Source organism: Pteronotus mesoamericanus, unplaced genomic scaffold (assembly GCF_021234165.1).
Source record: "Pteronotus mesoamericanus isolate MK-2021 breed Mesoamerican mustached bat unplaced genomic scaffold, CSHL_Meso_final scaffold_85, whole genome shotgun sequence".
Taxonomy (NCBI): domain Eukaryota; kingdom Metazoa; phylum Chordata; class Mammalia; order Chiroptera; family Mormoopidae; genus Pteronotus; species Pteronotus mesoamericanus.
The window spans coordinates 58,928,041-58,941,439 of NW_026555329.1; the positions used below are offsets into that span (position 1 = coordinate 58,928,041).

Below are 13,399 nucleotides of genomic sequence, written 5' to 3' on the forward strand. Positions count from 1 at the left end.
GAGATAGAGGAATAAAAAATAAAATTTAAATTAAAAAATAGTTTTAAAATAGAGGAATAAACTTTGCTGACCATACCCTAATATTCCAACATTTCTTGCTGGGCTTTCTGCAGGATGCACAAATCCCACAACGCCTGTACTGGTCCTCTTAGATGTACCACTACAGAAGACAGACAGACAGACAATCTTAAATTCTGTGTTCCATGAGGGTTTGTTATACATGTCCAGAATCAACTGCACTCCCTTGGAGATACATACACTCATGAGAAAAAACAGAACAAATCCTCTTCAGAAAAAAAGGAAAAAAAAAATTCCTTCTTTTCCAAAAATGAAGCTGTCCATTCATGGCAAAGATGTGAATAGATCTAGGTTCTGGAATATTTCCCAAAGCTGTCACAGAAGATATTGAAAAAAAAAGGGATAAAAATCAACCTTATTATATACCATTTTATTAACTGTGAAATTATGTTGGAGAGGAGAAACTGACACTACCGTTTTCTTTATTTAGGTATTTTAAAGTGATTATTTTTGAGATGGGCTTAAAAAGGAGGGAGAAGGTAACTGTGCATCTGATGTTTAACTTTCAAAATTCCAAATACTGCCCTGACTGGTGTGGCTCAGTGGGTTAGGCATTGTACCACAAACCAAAAGGTCATCGGTTCGATTCCTGGTCAGGGAACATGCCTAGATTGTGGATTCGGTACCAGTTGGAGGAATGCAAGATGCAACCAATTCATGTTTGTCTTGCACATTGATCTTTCTCTCCCTCTCTATCTCGCTCCCTGCCCCTCTCTCTAAAAATAAATAAATCTTTAAAGAAATAAAGTTTCAAATATTTACCTTTAAAAAAGACTTTTCTTAATTAAAAGAAAAAAATTATCATTCTAGTAGATTTGGACTGCTAGCAAGTATCCTGCCTCACCCAGATGCTACCTACCATACAGCTTGCCAGGATGGATAAATTTTGAGATTACAGAATGAACGAACAGGGGTGAGAAGGTTGCATTCATTTGAAAGAATCCGAACATTTAACTCAGTAGGATACCTGAGTTGCTTTCATTGTGTTATAAACATTGTAAATTTAATACAATTTGGTATTAACACTAAATGCTTACCAGAAAAAAAAATCCCATTATTAACCTGAGAAAGTATTTGAGTACTAGTAGGAGACTGATACTAAATCCTAGAAAATGAATTTTTTTAAAAATCTGCCATTTTATTTTTTATACACACACATCATACGCCTTTGAAAAATAAGTATGACCTGATAATAATTAAAGGGAAAATTTTTAAATGACTACCTAACAACTAGAAAAATACTCTAGGTTTTTAAATGACCAAACTGACCTTATATTTTGACTAGAAGAAAAAAGGAGAAAGAAACAAAGTCTTTTTTTTTTTTCTTAAATTTGGGATAGGATAGAGGAGAAAAAGGTCATCTGTGTGAATTCTGTAATGCCAAGAATAACTTAAAAAAACCAAAACAAAAACAAAAACTGAGGAAAATACGAATGTATCCACTCCTGCAGAGAGGCCTTTAGAAAAGTGCAGCTGCAAAGTAATAGACCAAAGCCTTTTAGATAGGGACTCAACAGAACCAGTACCTAAATCCTTTAGGATAAAATGTTAATGTTCTATTGAAAGCCTTGGTAAGAGAGGGGTATGGATGACCTATGCCTGGATTTTTAAGTTATCTAAACTATTATCATCTGGCTTTCCTCATTTTCTGAATAGCATCACATTGAAATTTTATATTTAAAAAAGGGTTAATGTTGAAATAGGGCTAAGAAACAGAAATAGGATTAAAAGTATACAATGAAAAATCAGAAATAATCCAGAAAGTGGTTTTAACCCCACTCCGCATCCCAATGTCCCACAACCAGAATGTTAACCAATGCTTGACATGAAACCTCCTGGGATTGCACTGGGTGGATTTAGCTTTCCTCCACAGTCCACCATAAATTGCTGTGTGTTTATGTCATTTGCCACTGAGTCGGTTCCAACTCCTGATGACAGATTCTACGAATGAGCGATGTCCACGATGTTCTTCCCCATCGGCTCCTATAGACTCATTCCTATGGCTTCTTTTATGGAGTCAACCCATATCACACTTGGTCTTTCTCTTTTCCTGTTGCCTACTTTCCCCAGCATTGCTGTCTTTTCTAAAGAGCCTGCTTTGCCATACTCTGTGCCAGGTTTTAGTTCTGTCATTTTTGCCCCCAGCAATATTTCAGGCTTCATTTGCTCTAGGACCCACTAGTTTGTCTTTCTGATGGTCCAAGGTATCCATAGAGCTCTCCTCCAAGACCATATTTCAAATGAATCCATTTTTTCTCCTATCAGCCTTTTCTCTGTCCAACTTTCAAATTCCTACATAGTTGAGAAAACAAGAATGTGATCTTAGATACGCCTTTTGTTGTTGTTGTTCTCCTGCCAGTGATTAAAGAGTAATAACTTAGAAAGTTTCTATCTGATCTACAAAAGCTAGATACAACTCCATCCTTTTAAGAATAAGAATTTTAAAAAACGACCCAATATAACTACCATACCAACTTGTACCTCCAGGTAAAAACCAATTAGTGAAGGTGCTCTGTTACATCATGTTAAATGTTCTGCTTATAGCAGCTGTGCCTCACTGTCAGGTAACTGTTACACAAAAACTTCATAGCCAAGCATTTCTAAAAGAAAAGGGTTGAGTCAAATGCTAGCCAGAAAAATCACCAGATCTTGGGGTGAGCAGTACAAGCCACTAGCATTAGCGCCAGGTGGAGAAGACATGTCCACAGCCCTGGAGTTGATTGGACTCTTTTATGCTAACAGTTTGGGGAAGATGGAAGTTGTTCTGAAAGAACTGACATTGGCTACAGATAAAGGGGATGGGAGGTAAGGTGAAGCTAGTTCCAGGATGGGTGCTGAGTCCCTAAGGAAGAGGTGTTTGTTCTTTAGGGTTGGTGGTAGGCAACAGAAAGATCACCTGTAAGCAAGAAGCACCACCTCGTGGTGGGCTACCAGACTATTGTCTCTAGATAATCGGGAAGCCACCTGGCCCTTAATTCGAAGTATCAACACTCACTCAGGGATGAGCAGTCTTCTGTTGCTTTTGTCCTGCAGTTAGTTGAGAAATGTTCAACATCTCTTATCTCTTCCTTCCACCCTGCAACCTGCTGTAATTTAATTCAGACTGCCTCAGATTTTTGTTCTTGCCATAACTAGACCTGACAGACCACACAGACTACATTCTGGGAGCAAAAGTATTTCAACATTGTTCATCCAACGTCAAGAATTTCATAGTTATAGCTCCTTCGACCAATGTGAATTAGCTAGGGACCTCAAGTTTTTACCTTTTCAGAAAGTTGAGATATCAGATTTCTGAAATATTTTAGTTGATCAACAAGCACTTAACTATGTATATCCTTTCAGTGATTAAAAACTAAATGGCCACGTGCTCTGCTTCTCCTCTGTCATCTAATAGGCTAAGCAACTTTTTCCTGACAAAGTTGTTTTCATTTTCCAAGATGATGTAAGGAAGGAAGCACCACAAGCAGGCAGGGTTGTGCTTCACTGAATTTTCATTAGCGCAGACAGATTTGGTCCTTTGCCCCCCAGTATCCCTCCTTCAATACCCATTATGCCACAATGGCACTCTTTTTGAGTTGACAGCTTGAGTTCAGGTTTAGTCTGACATGGATATGGTGCTTAACCCTGATTATCGTTACTATATCCTAAAACTACTCAAGAGAGGACAGTAGATAGCTGGTATATATGCCTATAAACAGCTGGCTGGCCTTAATGAGCGCTAGGGCGATGATAAAGATAAAAATAAAATGATCAAGCCACACCCAATGTCAAGGTAACATTAACTATTTCAGGGGAGTATAAGTACAAATGGAACGCACTGAAGTACAACGAAGCTAGAAATAAGGCTTCTGAACTAGACCATCAACACATAAATGACTGGAAATGGATAGGATGAAAGTAATATGAGCCAAACTGGAGTGCATTACAGCCTACAACATAGCTAAATTGAATTTTAAAAGTCACTAGTAAAATCATCATTACAAATAAATGTCAAATAAGGACACCTTATATTAAAGTTTATTATAAACAAATATTTTACATAGTAAAAGGTCTAGAGAACTGTTGTATTATAATTCTTTTATTTCATTACTTCTATGCTTCCTAATAACCTTTTATCATAACAGGGGCCTGTGGTTCACTCTATTTTATTGATTGTAAAGTGCATATTACTTTCCTCATTTAACATGTCTTAAGTTGGGACTAGGCCACATTTTTTTTCTTAGTAGTATATAAAATATGGTGTACCTTACAAACATCTTGGATTCAATGAAATATTAAACCTGTTCTTTTGAAGCCCTAACTGCAATGTCACCCACAGCAAGAACACAATACCTGTGGGCTTTTTTTCAATGCAAATTCCTTAGCTCAGAATCACTAGGAGTGAGAATTAAAACTCCTGCATGCTTAGGGAGCTCAGCAGCTGATTCTGACTCAAGCTCAGATCTGAGAACTTCAGATCTACACCAATCCAAACAGAGAAATTTAGGGGACTTAAAAAAAAACACAGACACACACACAAAAAACTTAGGCAGATCTAGGCCAAAAAAGCCCAAAAGGTAAAATTCATACGATGAGAATTTTCGTTCTTTCAGTTGCAGTGAATGGCAATCAGCCTGACTCTGGGCCAGGACCCCTGTGGGGATGAGGACAGAAAGGCGGCAGTTGAATAAATCTGGAGAGAAGATGCTGAGAAAACCGTTTGCAATGGCTACAACAGTGTTATACAAAAATTACCCAGGTGTTTGCTTGCAGTTTTTCCTCATCTACCAAACAGAATTTTGCTTAAAAAAAATCATATTCCAGTTAAAGAAATGAAATGGTGATAGATTTCTGTAACCAAGCGCACAAAACATCCTCAAAACAGAAAATAAGACAAAATGACATTTATTTCTGCTGGCTCCCTCAGAATTCTACAACTGTCGATTAAACAGTTGCAATATAAACTAATTTAATCTTACACTATACCATCCATCTAGGAGGAGGAAGAAAGATGAAAAGAAAGAAATAAACAGGTATTATTGACAACACTGGCAAAAAGAAAACTAAACATATTTTAACTATAAGATGAACATAAGTAGGGTAAAGAAGTATCCAGTTAATAAACTGCCACAAAAAAGAGAATAGAAAGAGGCACAAATTTACATACAGTATAATTATCTTCATCTCATGTTATTATTTTACATTATATCAGGTGAGAAGTTACAGGTTTTTACTCTGAATGAACGTTTAAGAATTCCCCTAAAAATCCACTGCACTTGACTGCCTTTAAGTAGTCAGCAGAACTACAAGAGCAAACATAATTCTGTCACTCGGACCTTCTATGTGAACAAATGTAGGAGCGGAGGGGTTCCATTTGCCCAAGAGATCTGGATAGCTCACCAATTCTTAAAAAAAAAAAAAAGGCCCTGAATGCACGTTGGCAGCCATTTGTAAAGAATACGTAGTAAGAACCTTCTAGTGTAAAACTTTCTGAACCAATTTAAAATTTCAACCATAGGTTCTTCAAAACATATGTAATGATCAATTAACTGCATATGATGATACTGACGGGTAGTACACCTGATACCATGATACTACCTTTAAAACCCTTGTAGAATTTAGGATGAAAATCCAGGAACTGACTCATTGCTACACATGTCCATATAACTCTTTCTTACTAGCACACAAAAACTCACCAGGGTTCACCAACGGATGAACGGCTCAATAAAATGAAGCATGTATCCATAGTAGAATATTTTTCAGCCACTAAAAGGAATGAAATCCTCATATAAACCACAACACGGATGAACCCGTAAAACATAATGCTAAGTGAAATAAGTCAGACACAAATGATCGCATATTGTATAACTCCCTTTACATGAAATACCCAGAATAGCTAAATCCATAAAGACAGAAAGTGGACTAGTGGTTACCAGGGGTTAGAGGAAGAGGGTGAATAACTGCTTAATGGACATGAGGTTTCCTTTTGAGGTGATGAAAATATTTTCAAACCAAACAGCAGTGATGATTGCACAATTCTGAATGCACTAAATGTCATATCGTACATTTTAAAATGGTAAATGTTATATGAATTAATTTTTTTAAATGAAATTGAAAAAGAAAAAAACTCAACAAAGTAAAACTAGAAAAATCATGGACAGATGCAAAAATTTGATTAGAAATAAGGAAAATGTAAGTAATATAAGAAGAGTTTCAACCAAGAATACTGATGGAGTAGCTGTGCAAATTCAGAGGTACTGGAACACTTAATTTCCTTCTTAGAAAGTCAACTGACTATATGTAAGGAGCTGAATAAAAATCATAAACCTTTTATTATTTATTTATTTTTCTTTTATTGATTTCAGAGAGAAGGGAAGAGAAACATCAATGTGAGAGAGAAACACCAATTAGTTACCTCTTGCACAGCCCTGACTGGGGACCAAACCTTCAACCCAGGCACATTCCCAGATCAGAATGGAACCCATGACCTTTGGTTTCCAGGAGGACGCCCAACCAACTGAGCCACACCAGCCAGGACAATCATAAACCTTTTAAAGTTTTAAGGTTTTGGGAATTTTGTTCAATCTCCCCAATCAGATTAAGAGAACGAGGCATTGCGTGATATTAAAAAATTTGGTCAATGCCATTAATGAAGTAACATGAAGAAGTATTGTTTAAAATTCAGATTATCTGATCCCAAAGACAAGAATCCTTTGGGACTAAGTTCAAAACAATTTTTTTGAGACAAATTTTTCCTATCATATTAAGCTCTAAGCTAGATGTATTTTTGTGAGATCTAAGACCAAAATCTTCTGCTTCTTGGGTTTTGCACCTTTCAGGTCCAGGAAATTAAGTATAAAATGGGGGGAGGGGAGAGAGAGAGGGTCTTACTGCCTCAGACAAAGTAAAGGAGCTCTGTGAAGGCCTAGGTTGCCTTATTAACAGCCTCCTGGATACCTATAATTACTGGCACACAGTAGGTACTCTCACATTTTAAAAAAAAATGTTATTTATTTTTAGAGAGAGGGGGAGGGAGAAAGAGGGCAAAAAAACATCAATGTGTGGTTGCCTCTCACACACTGCCAGCTGGGGACCTGAGCTACAACCCAGGCATGTGCCCTGGACTGGGAATCAAACTGGCTACCTTTTGGTTTGTAGGCTGGCACTCAATCTACGGAGCTACACCAGCCAAGGACATTTTTAAGTGAATATAAAAATTTTTAAATACTGAAACTCACCATTTAAGACCTAAAATATGTGGTGAAAATATTAAGACTTGTATGATCCCCAACAGTGAACACTACTGTTTTTTGGGGGTTTTTTTTTGGCTATTTAACAGTCTCTCGGCCCAATTGTGTTTTCCTTTTTAATGTATCATCATTAATTATGAAGACAGTAACTAGTTGACAATGCTTAAGGTAACAATCCACATTAAAATTCTGTAATAAAACATCCATTGGGTTTATTTTTAAAAGTGACTTTAACCCAGTGGAGCTTCATTAACTCCCTTTATTTATTTATTTTTAAATTTTATATACTGATTTTAGAGAGAGAGGAGAGGAAGAGGAAGTAGGAGAGAAAAATCAATTTGTTGTTTACTCACTCATGCACTCATTGGTTGAGTCTTGCATGTGCTCCAACTGGGATCAAACCTGCAACATTGGTGTATCAGGACAGCATTCTAACCAACTGAGCTACCTGGCCAGGGCCAATTTAACTCCCTTTTAAACAGAAGCTCCGCTACGTTGGGGATTTGAGGGGAATCTGGCCTGTGCCCTTTTTAAGAAGTTTACACAGTAACAGATGAATACTAGAATTAATGGGGTGATCACATTGTAAGTTATAAAAATGTCAAGTCACGATGTTATACACCTAAAACTAATATACCCAATATAAGTAAGATGGTATAACAACTACACTTTAAAAAATTAACAAAAGCCTCATTTGTGGATGATTCTGAAATGTCCGCAAGTTGAAAATCATTGCATCAACCTTTTTTATTTCTTACTATCAAGAAATGCTAATCTTAATGTGCCAAGAAAACATTACACAGAATTTGTGAAACAAAGCTTCTAACACTTGTATAAAATTGAAAAGAAATGTGACTCAATTAGTAAATGGAACTCAAGAGACCGGGCAGCCTTTAAAAGAGGTTTAGTGAATGATATGCCCAAAGCCAGACACTGACTGCCAATTTCTTGTTGAATGGCATAAGTTATTAACTTTTATTTTCTAAATTAAATGGAGATCCGTGGTACTCTGCAAAACCCTGTATGAATAGGCAAGTGCCGCTTCATGATGGGAACATGTTCTGAGAAATGTGTCATTACCCAATTTTGTCCTTGTGCCAACATCATAGAGCGCACTTACACAAGCCTAGATGGTCTGGCCTACTGCATGCCTGGGCTATGTGGTATATAGCCTATTACCCTAAGCTATACAGCTACTCAACATGTTACTGCACAAACTAACAAATGAAGCACAAGAGAAAATCACGCAATCAAGAGATGAGGTGCCCCCTGGCGGGGTAGCTCAGTCGGTTAGAGCATCGCCCAACAGGTCAGGGTTGCAGGTTCAGGTTTGCTCTCCAGTCTGGAAGCAACAAGAAGCAACCAATGAAGGCATAAATAAGTGGAACAACAAATTGATCTTTTTTTCTCCTTCCACCCCCTCAAAAATTAATAAATTAAAAAGAGAAATGAGGTAAACATGAGATGCATGAGGCTACTGCAAGCGTGGTATAACACAGTACTTTACAGCACACCTTTTTTAGTAAAAGGGTACATTCTAAAATAGTGATTAAAAAGTATAGGATAATAAATACATAAACCAGCGACAGCCATTTAGTATCATTATCAAGTACAATATTATGTACTATACAAGCAGTTAACTCTCAAACAGGGGGTTGAATTGTGAGGGTCCTCTTATATGCGGAATTTTGTTTTCGATAAATAAAGTTGGCCCTTCATATCTGGGTATTCCACCAACTGTGGATCACAACAGTATATGTGGATCGAAGCAGTATATTTGATCCACAGTTGGGAATCTGCAGTTGGGAATGTGAAAATACTGTTTTCGATTTGCGACTGATGAAATCTATGGTGAGAGAGCCGACTGTGGAAGTCAAGAGTTACACCTGGATTTTCAACTGTGCAGGAATAGGAGCTCCTAACCCTGGTTGTTCAAGAGTAACTGTACGTGCTCTACTCTTAACACGACTGGCAGCACAGGTCTCTTCACACCGGCATCACCTCAAACATGTGAGTAACACCTCCCAGTATGATGGCACTAGGCGACAGGAAACTTTTCAGTTCCATCGTACTCTTCTGGGGCATGGGTCCATAGTTGAGGGAAGCGCCATTACGACATTAGGCAGAGCATGACGGTCACAGTCATGTTTCCCCAAACTTGGAAAAAGTGACAGAATACTACTAATCCCCCCAAGGTGGCCAAGGGATATGGGACCTACTGTCAGCATCAACCTCTAGGAGAGTTCATATTTTCTCTGTAAAATTGGGAAAGATAAATAAAAGCACCTGGTCTTTGGATTGTAAAACCCAAAACGTGCCCATGAAACCACTTGGCACAGGGCCTAATAGGCAATCTAATAGTATCTACTATCATTGTATCCATATATTTTTTAATAAGAGAAACAAGGAAAAGCCTCTGCCCACTAAACAGTGGCTCCGTATTGTACGAGAAAACAATGTTTTAAGGTAGAGAATAAAAACACACACAAAAATCACAGCTTGATATCTCAATATCAAATCGTCAATCCATCTCGGACATTGTTTAGATACAGGGTCACTCATCTTCACACATGGTGGAAACTGGGGATAGGCAACAAATGGTGTGAAAGAAAACAAACGAACAGCACATTCATCTACGACACTCAACAACAATGGGCTGGGTAGTTTTAAAAATGAAAATGCGTCCACTTTAAGAGACATTAAAACTTTACTACAAGTGAGCCAAGACGGCCCTCCGCAGAGTTCAATGCAACATCAACTCCAACCCTGCCTTCTTCGGAGCGTTTAGCCCGTATTTCCGACTCTGGGCCGAGGCCCCCTAGTCGAGAGCGCGCCCCAGGTGGCAGCCCCGGCGCAGAGCCCGAGCGCAAGGTGCAGGTACACGGTGTGGAGCCCCGCCTCCACAGAGACCGCGGAGGGAACACCTAAGGGGAAAAGACAGCGCCGGGGCTGCGGCCCGGACCTCCAACCAACAGCACCCTAGTACCCTTGGTCCTGCCCTTGCCCTCCCGCTGGCGGGACGCGCCCGGACAATCAAGGTACGCCCCACGGACCGCCCCGGTGGCGGGGTCAGCGGAGGATGAAGGTGAAGTGGGTTCCCGACTCCCCTGAGCCTCTCTTCATTCTCCCCACCCTGGGCCACAGCTCCGTTCGCCTCCCCGACCCTCTCACCGGCCTCCCGCCCGCCTCTCCGCCAAGCTCGCCCGGATTCCGGCCTCCGCGCAGTCAGTCTTGCCGGAGGCCGACGGGAGCAGCCGCCGCCGCCGCCTCCCGCTCGTCCCTCCGCTTCTTCCCGAACTCCTCCGGCTTCCCCTCACACCCGCCGAGTGGCCAGGAGGAAGCCAGCTCGCTGAGGGGCCTCCTCCCCCGCTTCCCCGCCGCGACCAATGGGTCCCCGCCGCCAAGAAGCCGCGCCCGCCCCCTGTCGGTGGAGGACCGAGCGAGCGCGAAAGAGGCAGGAGGGAAGGGCCGGAGAGCGGAGGAAGGCGTCTGCGGTTGGGTCCGTAGCCCAGGTCCTGCGCGGCGCAGTGTGGGTTTGCCACGTGGGAGCCACGGCGGCGCCGGGTTGCACAGCTGGCGAGGAGAGAATGTGTCACGCACTCCTCTCCCCGCCCCCGACACGTTCACAGGCATTTTCATATCCTGATCTTCGGGCAGAAACTTTAAAATAACCCGGCCCATTCTAGAGGTACACTGGCTAGGTCGTTTGAGAAGACCATATCAACCTAGCCCTTTAGTCAATTCCTTTTGACTCCTTAAGAGCCAGCTAACGTATCGTGAAAACACCACCTGACAGCAACATTAGAACGCTAATAACCCTAAATATCTCACTCAAAAAGAAAGTAGTGCTTGTCTTTTGCACGTTATGTTGTTTAATTATTTAGCAATACAACAGTGGGCAATGTTTTTCTCTACACACATTCTTTCCACGATTGTATTGATAAATAGGTAATCGATCCAAATCCCACTGCATAATATCTGACACTAGAATAAAAATTGTTTCATGATGTATAACCATATTGCGGAAAGATTAATAACTATCATTATTAACGATTATTAAGTACAGTATCAGGACAACACATGGATGTGGAAATTAAGTTGTGTTAAATGATAGGATTTGAACATAGTAAGTACTTTAAAACTCGTAGCTTTTCTTCTAGAAATATAAAATGCAGAACCTAAAGAATAGCAGTGTATTTTGGAGTTTGTGTTCCATGGTACTGGAGGGAAGGATGAAATGCATTCTGAGAGCCTTCTTTGTACCACACAGTTTGCTGGACGTTTGCTGGGCCTTCGGGTTTGTGTTCTCATTCAATGGTCACAACACATCCAAAGCAGATATTATCTGTGTAATCCTTTAAGAAATCAAAAAACTGAGACTCCAAATCTAAGTTTAAAAACCTTGCTTCAAAATACAGTGTAGTAAGTTGTGAAGTTGGAATTCTGGCATAGCTCCATCTATCTCCAAAAAAGTCCCCTTTTTTCTTATCAAAAAAACATATTTACTGTACACATACCTCCTCTAGCTCCCCACATCTCAGTGAAAGAATTAATGAAGCCTTTTGAGTAGAGGTCAGGCCATATTTGTGAAAGAGCTTTTTGCTCCATAACTGAATTGGCCTGTATGAAAATGACATATGCCATATTCTTAGAGCACACTTGAAACAACTTCTGGGCTGAAAATTTGTTTACTATCCTAATTCATCAGTGACAGTAATCTATAGCTTGGAACTCTTCAGTAGGTAATCAAGTTTAAAATAGTGGGTTACAACAAAAATGTTTCACTGAAGTAGGAGATAAAACAGTTCATAGCACTGCTTGAGGATAAATATTGTTTCATGAAACATTTGTAAGTATTAGGTGTGGGTGAGTGGCTGGGTTACAATGTAAATTATATTTCTTAATATGGACTGCAATGTTTAGAAGTTGATAAATCACTTCTTTAGAACACCTGTTAATCAAACAATTGTTTCACCTACCTTTGTACTTGGCAAGAAGTGTGGGAGACAGTGGAAATAATCAGGATAAAGTTTGATAACACTACTTCTCTTTGCAGCTCCAGGAGGGTTAATTCAAAACAGGTGGTGCTTTGTTACATAGTAGATAATGATAATGTATATTTTTAAAGCCAATATTTATTGTACATTTATAGTATGCCAGGCTCTTCTCTAAGCACTTTACATGTATTTAATCTCATGATAATTCTATAAATACAGATGAGAAAAGTGAAACTGAAAGGGAAGTTGCTCAAGGTGCTATTGCTAGTACCTGGCAGAGCCAAGATTCAAACTGACATGCTCACCCAGCCCCAAGGCCCACTCCCAGTGTGTATTGGAAAAGAAAATTCATTCTCTCTTCAATGGATGCGTAGTTTTTTATAAAACTATAACATGCTATATGGTTTCCCATTGAAGGATTATCTAATATTGTTAAATATAAAAACTGATGAAAAATGAAAAGCCTCAGAATTTTTTTTATCCTCACCCAAGGACATGGTTATTGATTATTCATTTATTTTCCCCCTCACCTGATAACTTTTTTTTTTTTTTGCTTTTATAGAGGATGAGGGATGGGGGGAGAGAGACAGAGACAGAGATATCAATAGGTTGCCTCTCCTATGCACCTAGACCAGGGATCTCTCATATGTGTCCCCACTAAGGACCAAAACCACAACCCAGGCTTGTGCCCTGAGTGGGAAATTGAACCTGAGACCTTTGGGTTTACAGACAATGCTCCAAGTGAGCCACACCAGCCAGGGCAAGTCTCAGGATTTGAACTGGACCCATTCACAAGTAGAATATTAAATTTTGCATCAGATTTCTGTATATTGAGTAGTAGATTGTCAGCAAATATGGTCACCAACAATTCTTACCATTCCTGTAAATACATGCCAACTTCTACCATGAAAAGGTGTAGTCTATACTCTTCTTTAACCCAGGCTGACCTTGGACTTATTTTGACCCATAGAATGCTATAAAAGTGATGCCATGTGACTTCTGGGCTTTGCAGCTTTCATGTGGCTGTCTTGGAATCCAGTCACCATGAAACTCAGACTAGTTTACTGAATGAGGAGAAACTACATGAAGAGAGAA

The 13,399-nt window shown here is 39.6% G+C and overlaps 1 protein-coding gene across 1 annotated transcript in view; it reads right to left on the reverse strand.

Annotated features, from left to right (window-relative positions):
- FAM3C (FAM3 metabolism regulating signaling molecule C) overlaps nt 1-10,633 on the reverse strand; it is a 52,809-nt gene extending 42,176 nt beyond the window's left edge. Inside the window, exon 1 of the mRNA XM_054564545.1 lies at nt 10,479-10,633. The gene's annotated coding sequence lies outside the window, so the exon portion shown is untranslated. The remainder of the gene's footprint in view (nt 1-10,478) is intronic.
- Nucleotides 10,634-13,399: the final 2,766 nt, after the last annotated feature.